This window comes from Lygodium microphyllum, chromosome 15 (genome assembly GCF_053477565.2).
Source record: "Lygodium microphyllum isolate KBCC chromosome 15, Lygodium_microphyllum_v1.1.10, whole genome shotgun sequence".
Lineage (NCBI taxonomy): Eukaryota > Viridiplantae > Streptophyta > Polypodiopsida > Schizaeales > Lygodiaceae > Lygodium > Lygodium microphyllum.
Window position 1 is genome coordinate 55,440,523 of NC_141149.1, and position 8,455 is coordinate 55,448,977.

At 38.3% G+C, this 8,455-nt stretch overlaps 1 pseudogene; it reads left to right on the forward strand.

Annotated features, from left to right (window-relative positions):
* Positions 1–5,093: 5,093 nt before the first annotated feature.
* On the forward strand, positions 5,094–6,682 carry LOC148024551 (pyrophosphate-energized vacuolar membrane proton pump 1 pseudogene; annotated as a pseudogene).
* The last annotated feature ends 1,773 nt before the right edge of the window (positions 6,683–8,455 follow it).

Sequence of the window (8,455 nt, forward strand, 5' to 3'; positions counted from 1 at the left end):
TTTTTGTATATGTATACATGTGATACATATACACAATATAATAAGTACTTAATTTTTTTGCTTTTTTTTTTCAAATACAGGTTGCGTATCATCCAATGGTAAACAATAACTGATGGTGGTATGTCATCCCTATATCTAATCGTTCAAAACCAATATATGGTAATATTACCGACATGGAGATAGCAGATGACAATCCAACAATTAATGATAATGTGCATGATGACACCATAATGGATGATATGCGTGATATAGTACAAAATGAACCTCGCAAGGATGTTCAAGGAAACGCAGAAGAAGACAATAATGTGATTGTCGATGATATTGATGAAGTTATTGAGCAATATAGCAACACATCTGATAGTGGGATAGAGTTATTTGTTTCCTTACCTCTTGGTAACATAGACCTAGAAGTAGATAGTTTAGCAAGGGCTGATCTCATTGAAGATGAGATGGATCATTCACTATAACATACTTAATTTGCTTATTGATTCAATGTGTATTCCTAATTCTATGGTTTTTATCATGCGCACACGTGCATACTCAAGAATCAATAGTCAAGTTAAAAGCTAAATTGAATTTTCCATAATAAAAAGGAAGTATCTTTTATCATCTTCAAGTACGTAGAGAAATTATGAGATACATATTGCAATGCTTGCTACTAATTGTAAGGTTTCTATCGATTGCCGCTAATTACTTATATCAGGCTTGTCAACTGGAGGAACTGCCATTCATTAGAGAGCAATGAAAAAGTAATTATTAACTCTATTTTTTTAATTCAATGATTCAATGTGTATTCTTAATTCTATGGTTTTTATCATGCGCACACGTGCATGCTCAAGAATCAATTTCAAGTGGTTAAATAATTATTAACTTTGGTTTTTTAATTATGTGAATTGCCAATTTTAGGTGGTTAGATAATTGTGTGTCTGCTGGCGCATCTATATTAGCGTCTATTTGCACGGATATATAGACACAAAATTCGTGTCTATTTACAAGCACGTTTGCACGCACTTATAGACGCTATGATAGATGCGCCTGACTTTGCGCGTCTAACATGCGCGTCTACGCCTCATTTTTGTTGTAGTGAACACGAGTAAACATTCAAAGTGCATGGCAAGAAAACCACACAATCATATATACCCCATCATGAAAATTAGATAGCCATATTAAAAAGGAAAGAACATTACCAAGTGTATGACCATATTGGTCATGGAAGTGCACATGGAAAAAAAGAACCACCAAGGCAAAGCGCATAGCCACATTGAGAAAAAGCTAAATTGCATTGCCCAAAACATGTGGCTATAGAAAATAAAGCAAACTACATTGCTAGTTGTATGATGAAATATTATCACCTTTCAAACTAGCACTAAACTTATAAACTTCATGTCTTAACACAAAAATATAACTACTAAGGATTCTAGTGATTGCCAACTATTGTAGCTAGCTCTATGTGGAAGCTTGCAACATGATAGATAGGAAGCTACTTTAAGGTTCACTATGAGGTGACTTGAATAACAAGAAGGCTGCATCTAAATAGCCTTACAAGGGTGGAAGTATATTACCTTTACAAAGAACTAGTGCTCCAAAACAAAGAAATCCTCATTTTATTAGGGTTTGAAGTTGAGAAATTCCGTAGAAAAGTATCGATGGGAGTATATCAAATTCTCACCAATCTCAAAGGTAGGTGAAATAATTCAAACAATGTAGAAACTCTTGCAAATTCTCAATGGAACATTGAAAGTGCATCATAATAAAAGGAAAACACAAGAGGAAAAGAAGAACAAATTAATATAGGAAAATTTTTGAATTTATCTTTTGAGAAAAAATAAGAGAGCTAAAAGAAAGGCATGCTTTTTGTGCTAAGAACATGCTCAACAAGACCAATATTAAAATAGAGTACTATAAAAAGCAAGGAGGGGAGGAAAGCATGTTGGGCTATTCTCTCCTATACATCTTAAACCTTCCATGTTGGGTAAAAAACCATAGGTTTGAATCTCTACAAGAGAGGCTGAACCCCTAGAGGATCTTAATGTACTCTCCATGAGGATTTCAATCATGCTATGCATTTGGCAATTCAAAAATTATGATGTGTGCAATCTTGTGTAGCAACTTCTCCTATAGGCTAGGTATTTGGCTAGTATCATCTTGTGGTCATAACAAACATCAAGTGTAACATCCGTGACAAGTCTATTTATGCTACCCTCTAATCCCTCCTAACTTGCTCTAGCCCTTATTCCTATAAGTCAAGCCTTAGAGGTAATTCAAAGCTCCCAAAAATCTTGGAACAACTCAAGAAAATTCATGAGAACTATCATATCCCTTCTCTACCCTTAGAAATAATAGGCACATGAATTTTTAGCAAGACCATTCATATATACTTGTGAAGATCATATCCCGACAACTATATTTATGGCCCCAAAAAACATTATTACGAATATTTTAAAATTACTCTATGAAATTATCATTTTGTCTAATTATAACAAATATTTTGAAATTATTGTTTTTCATGGAACAATTTGACAAAAATTTTATCATTGTAGTTCAAGCCATTGGCATTTGCATCCCAATATGCCTTAGCATCCTATAAGATGCCAAAATACTCACTAGTGGGTTGGGATCCCATGATCTTTTAGGAGATAGGTGTTTTTGATTACATGAGTGCTTGAGAAGGAAAAAGGCCAAGTGACCCTATTATATAGGATACCTTTAATGCTGAGGGAAGCTTATCATGGCTCTAAGTTAATAAGTTCCCTATTGTGTGTTGTTGACAGAAGTAGTGTAATCACATACAACCCAATCTTATGGGGTTGGAAGCTCATATCCTAGGCTAGACAATTGTTTTCTCTGTAGGGAGATGGATTTTAAACTACTTCATGGAATGGTGTTTTTATATATTATATTTTATGCAATAGAATGTTGTTTTCCAAAGTGTTTGTCATGTGCTAGATGTTGTGTTAATGGACCCTATGTAACATGATAATAAAAGGAAGCTGCTTTTTTATGTTGTAATAGTATGGTACCTTTGCTAATTAGATAAGTAAAATAAATCCCATCAAGGAACGTGAGAATACCTCAATCCTGATGACCAATCATCTATGGCTAGATGGGCCTAATAATTTGGGTAACTTTTCTAAACATTAGATGGAGTTATTAATACATGATCCTCCAAATTCAGTAGGATATATATGAGGCTCAACTTCATTTTTGGGGGGCTAATGTGAGATGATGCCTTATCGGCAAGGGGATCAACATTTTATTCTCTTCCACTTCTCACTCTCTTTGAACCAAGTGCCAAGGTCATTTACCTTCTTATGTGCAACCAGATGGTGCGAAGCTGCAGAGCAAGAAGGATGTAGTTCCTGCTGTATATGTTGATTGCCTCCAGATTGTCGCCTCCAAATTGCTAAGGTGTGCAACCTCATCCAGAGTTTGGAATGTACCATACATCCATAAGCCTGTTGACAACAGATTATTCAAAGGCAGCACAGGTTGGTTGTATCTTTTGAGAAACTCTGCTACAATCTTCACGCTGAAGGTGTGCCAGTGGCCAATATTAAATGAAGATAATTGTAACTTCAGTTATGCTTTTGCATGTCTTGGACATTGTGGATTTATGCAACTATTGTGACTTGTACATTCATAGTCTATCATTCCTTTGTCAACATGGTGGTCATTTAATTCACTTTCAAAGTTCATGTTTTGGAGGTCGATATATTTTATGTCTTATGTTATTGAAGAGTTTGTCTTATAGAGTACTTCTTTGAGCACGCTTGATTTTTGAATTTAGGAACTTTGATGTCATCGAGACATGAGATGATCATTCATCTTCAATCAGTGCAGCAAAATTTGGTTGTGGTGGTTTCAATTTGCTGAGTGCTAGTGCGAACAAGTATGACTTCCCCCTAAAGTCATGGTTTTTACTTTGAATTTTTAGATTCTCAAGTCTATTTTGTTTTGGCTCAATTGTAAATTCACTTACCTGTAGATCAGTGATGTTTTGCAACATAGAGGCAACAACAATGGGCATCAAGAGTACACATTATCATCAAGAAATGGCTTCTGGTGGCGTAGTTTATGATATGGATATTGATCCATACAACAAGATAGCAGTAATTGTTGGACAGGTTGGAAGTTCTTTTCATGGAAGGTTACCACAAGTTTTATATTGAAACATGATTGGCTAATATGTTAAGTTATTTGTCTTGTATGGTTTCAGGATAAGAAGCTGAACATGCTCAATCTTGCTAGTGGGAAGTATTAGCTATATATAGTTTGTCTATATATAGCATCCCTGGTCCCCTCTATATATTCCAACTATGTGTGCTCACTTGATGCACTTCTGGGGTTCCACTTCCGATGTCTCGTGTCTCTCTTCTCTTCTCTCTTCCTCCGTTCCTCGTCTCCCTCGCGCAGTGTTCAACATGGTATCAGAGTGAGGTTTCCTCTCTCTTCTCTCTCATGCCGGGAGCATCCTACGCTGAAGGAGTAGTGTTGATTCCTCTCTCTCTCTATCATCATCCATCCTCTTTCTCCTCTTTCCTCTCCTTCTTGCCCTTCTTTGCCCCTGACCACTGCCCCTGCCCCTACCCGCCCTGTTTTTCCTCCCCTGTCCTGTCGGCGAATATGTGAAGTTGCTGCACCCGAGCGCGCGCACAATAGCCAGGATCGACAGGTTGCAGCAATGGCAGGGCTGTGAGAGAGGAGAGACCACTGCCTCCCTTTTATGTTGGCGAATATGTGAAGTCACTCCGCCCTTCTCTGCCCCTGACCTCTGTTCTGCCTCCCTTGTCCTGTCGCCATGGCCGCAGACGACGACACCTCCCAGCATTGCCACGGCCACAAGGAGGAGGATGATGCCCACCTCAACAAGCCCCCCCCTCCACCCTTCCCACCAGGACCCCTCCCTTGTCAAGAAGATCCCCGGCACCTGGACAGACCTCTGTCTAGTGCCGCCACAAGATGGAAAAGCTTCGCCGCAAGTATAGTGCCGAGCCCATTGCCACCCTACTCCAAGTTTGAGTCCAGCAAAAGTATTGGGGTTCCCAAGGAAAGAGAGCTTCCAGATCATGAGTCCACCATGAGCTTAGAAAAAGATGCAGATGATTCTAACCAACCACCACCAGATCGCTATCGCAAGCGGTCTCTTGGCCTTCAAGCACAAGTCCAGGCCTACCAGCAATGGCTATACCTTCCTCGACAACAACGACACCCACAGTCACAACATCATCAATGGATCATCAGAGTGTGACGAGGAGGATAGATTGGATGAGGAATCAGATGCAGTAGCTATTAGGAAATGCGTTGAAATTCAGCAAGCCATATCCATAGGAGCCACATCGTTTTTGCTGACAGAGTACAAGTATTTGGTTTATTTCATGGGCATATTTGCTGCTGTCATTTTCTTGTTCTTGGGATCTGTGAAGGGGTTCAGTACTAAGCCCCAGCCTTGTAGATACGATCCAAAGCGGGAATGTGCTTCAGCTCTCTTTACAGTGATTTTCACTATAGTTGCATTTATATTGAGAGCTTTGACATCCATAGTGTCAGGATTTTTGGGCATGATGATCGCAACATATGCGAATGCTTGCACAACTTTGGAAGACAGAAAAGGGATAGGAAAAGTATTCAAAATCGCCTTCCAATCAGGTTCGGTGATGGGTTTATTACTTCTGCTAATGGCCTCATAGTTTTATATATCACTATAAAACTGTTCCAGCTTTATTACAAGGATGATTGGGAGGGCCTTTTTGAGGCCATCACTGGCTATGGGCTTGGATGCTCATCCGTGGCTCTATTTGAAAGGGTTGGAGGTGGAATCTATACCAAAACTGCGGATGTTGGAGCAGATCTTGTTGGAAAAGTAGAAAGGAATATCCTAGAGGACGATCTCCGAAATCCAGTGATCATTGCTGACAATGTGGGTGATAATGTGGGAGATATTGCTCGAATGGGTTCAGATTTGTTTGGGTCCTTTGCTGAAGCTTCTTGCGCAACTCTTGTTGTGGCTTCCATGTCATCATTTGGCACAAATCATGACTTCACTGCTATGTGCTTCCCTCTACTCATTAGCTCTATGGGCATTGTGGTATGCCTCATCACAACCTTGTTCACAACTTATGTGTTCTAGATCTCAAATCTAAGGGATATTGAATCTACACTGAAGAGACAATTGCTGATATCCACCATCTTAATGACATTCGGTGCAGCTTTTGTTTGTTGGCTGGCACTACCATCCACGTTTTACATATATGATCCTAACGGTGGTGCAAAGATGGTTCAAAACTGGAAACTATTTTTTTGCATTGGAGTAGGCCTTTGGGCAGGGTTGGTAATTGGCTACGTTACAAAGTATTTCACCAGCAATACATACAAACCAGTCTAGGATGTTGCTGATTCTTGCAGGATAGGAGCTGCTACCAATGTCATCTTTGGTTTGGCACTTGGCTACAAGTCTGTAATTGTTCCAATATTTTCTATTGCTGTTGCCATCTATGTCAGCCATACCCTAGTAGCCATGTATGGAATCACAGTTGTAGCTCTTGGAATGCGTTGTACCATTGCCACCTGTCTAGCCATAGATGCATATGGTCCCATAAGTGATAATGCTGGTATCGCAACCGGTCTCTGGATGACCATGATACTTCTTACACATCTCTTCACAAGAAGCGCAGCCGCAGTATAGACTATGAGGCCACGAAGGCTTTCAAGATGGACAGATTCCTCAACCATAGGACTTCTTCAAAGTCCAGCTTGCAGTATCAACAGCCCCTAGTTGACAGCATTCCACTCTCCAAATTGGTCTCCGTGATCCGCACTTTGGGGGAGCACTTTCTCAGATTAGAAAAGATGAAACTGCAGATGCAGAGAGAGTTTGAGTGATTTTGTGATGATCTGGAGGCCAGGCGTACAAAGATGTTCCTAGAGTCCCAGAAGCAGTTTGGTGAGATGTTTGCTTGGGCTCTGAGTAGCAGTAAGAAAACTGATGAGCTCTTGCTGATGATTGTCGGTATTTTGTTTATCATTTGATTATTCTAAATGTTTCTTTCTTCCAACTGATTTTTGGCTCTTCATGCTACATTTCATATCATTTCATCTATATTACAGCTAATGCATTGAAATTATTCCACGCTTTGTTTATAAGAAATGTTTTGAGGTGATGGGATGATATTTCATTTCATTCTTATTCCAGCTGTTGAAATGTTCCAGCTAATGTTTCATTATTATTCCAGCTGTTGAGTTGTTCTAGCTGATGTTTCATTGTTTCCAGTTGTTGTTTGTCTATTTTTAGTTGATTCGTCTGTTCAAGCTTATGTTTATTCTACTTGATGTTTTATCTATTCTAGCTAAGGAGTTGATGTTGCAGCTAATGTGTGCTCACTTGATGCACTTCTGGGGTTCCACTTCCAGTGTCTTGTGTCTCTCTTCTCTTTTCTCTTCCTCTGTTCCTCGTCTCCCTCGCGCACTGTTCAACAGGAAGTATGTAAGATGCTTCAAACTAGAAGGAAAAGTTGGTGAGCCCATAAAAGTATGAACAATGAATTCCTTGTTTTCACCTACTCAATTTACTATTAGATTGTATAAAGAACAGGGCAAAAAAGGTATGCATGTTTTGATGTTTTGATGTTTTGATGTTTTACAAATGCGTGTTTTGATGTTTTACAAATGTCTCTTATGTTTCTAAACTTTGGTTTATTATGTGTACATAAAGGTAACAAATCACAAATGATGGTACAAGAGATAATGGAACAATGAAAGGTAAGGAGGTCATTGGCCCTAATGTCTCTTCAAATCACAATACAGGTATATGTCTTTATTTCTACTAAACTCTGAAAATAAAAAATTGTACATATTTTACATCTTGCTTTATTATGTGATTCATTTTGAGATTAACTAGCTTTAATTAGTCTCTTTGTCTAATTTAAAATATTCATAGTTATTCATATTTTTAAACTTTGAGTAATTGTGTGTATATATATAAATATAGATTAAAGAACAAAAAAAGGTGGGAAAAGAGGTAATGTAAGAAACGAAGATCAGGAGGTTACTTGCAATAATGTTTCTTCAAGTCAAGATGTAGGTACCAACTTTAAGGATCAAAAACTTGTACAAATTTGGTGACCCAAATTGATACAAAATATCTAATTACTTTCTTTTGTGTTATTGAAATTTTTCATAACCTTGTATTATCGCGAGCTTTGGTTAACTCTATGTATATATAGGTAAACAAGTTACTAAAGATGACACAAGAGACAATGCAAGAAAGGAAGACATTGAGATTACTTGCCTTAACACTTCTTCAAGCCAAGAATCAGGTATTACCAGCTTTCTTATATTGATAATGAGTCATTTTTTGAAATGGTTATACTAACTAATGATATTTGATCACTTGAGTATCAATAGGAGTGATACGCATACCATCATATGATGATATCTATCGGCCACCCATGTTGAAATT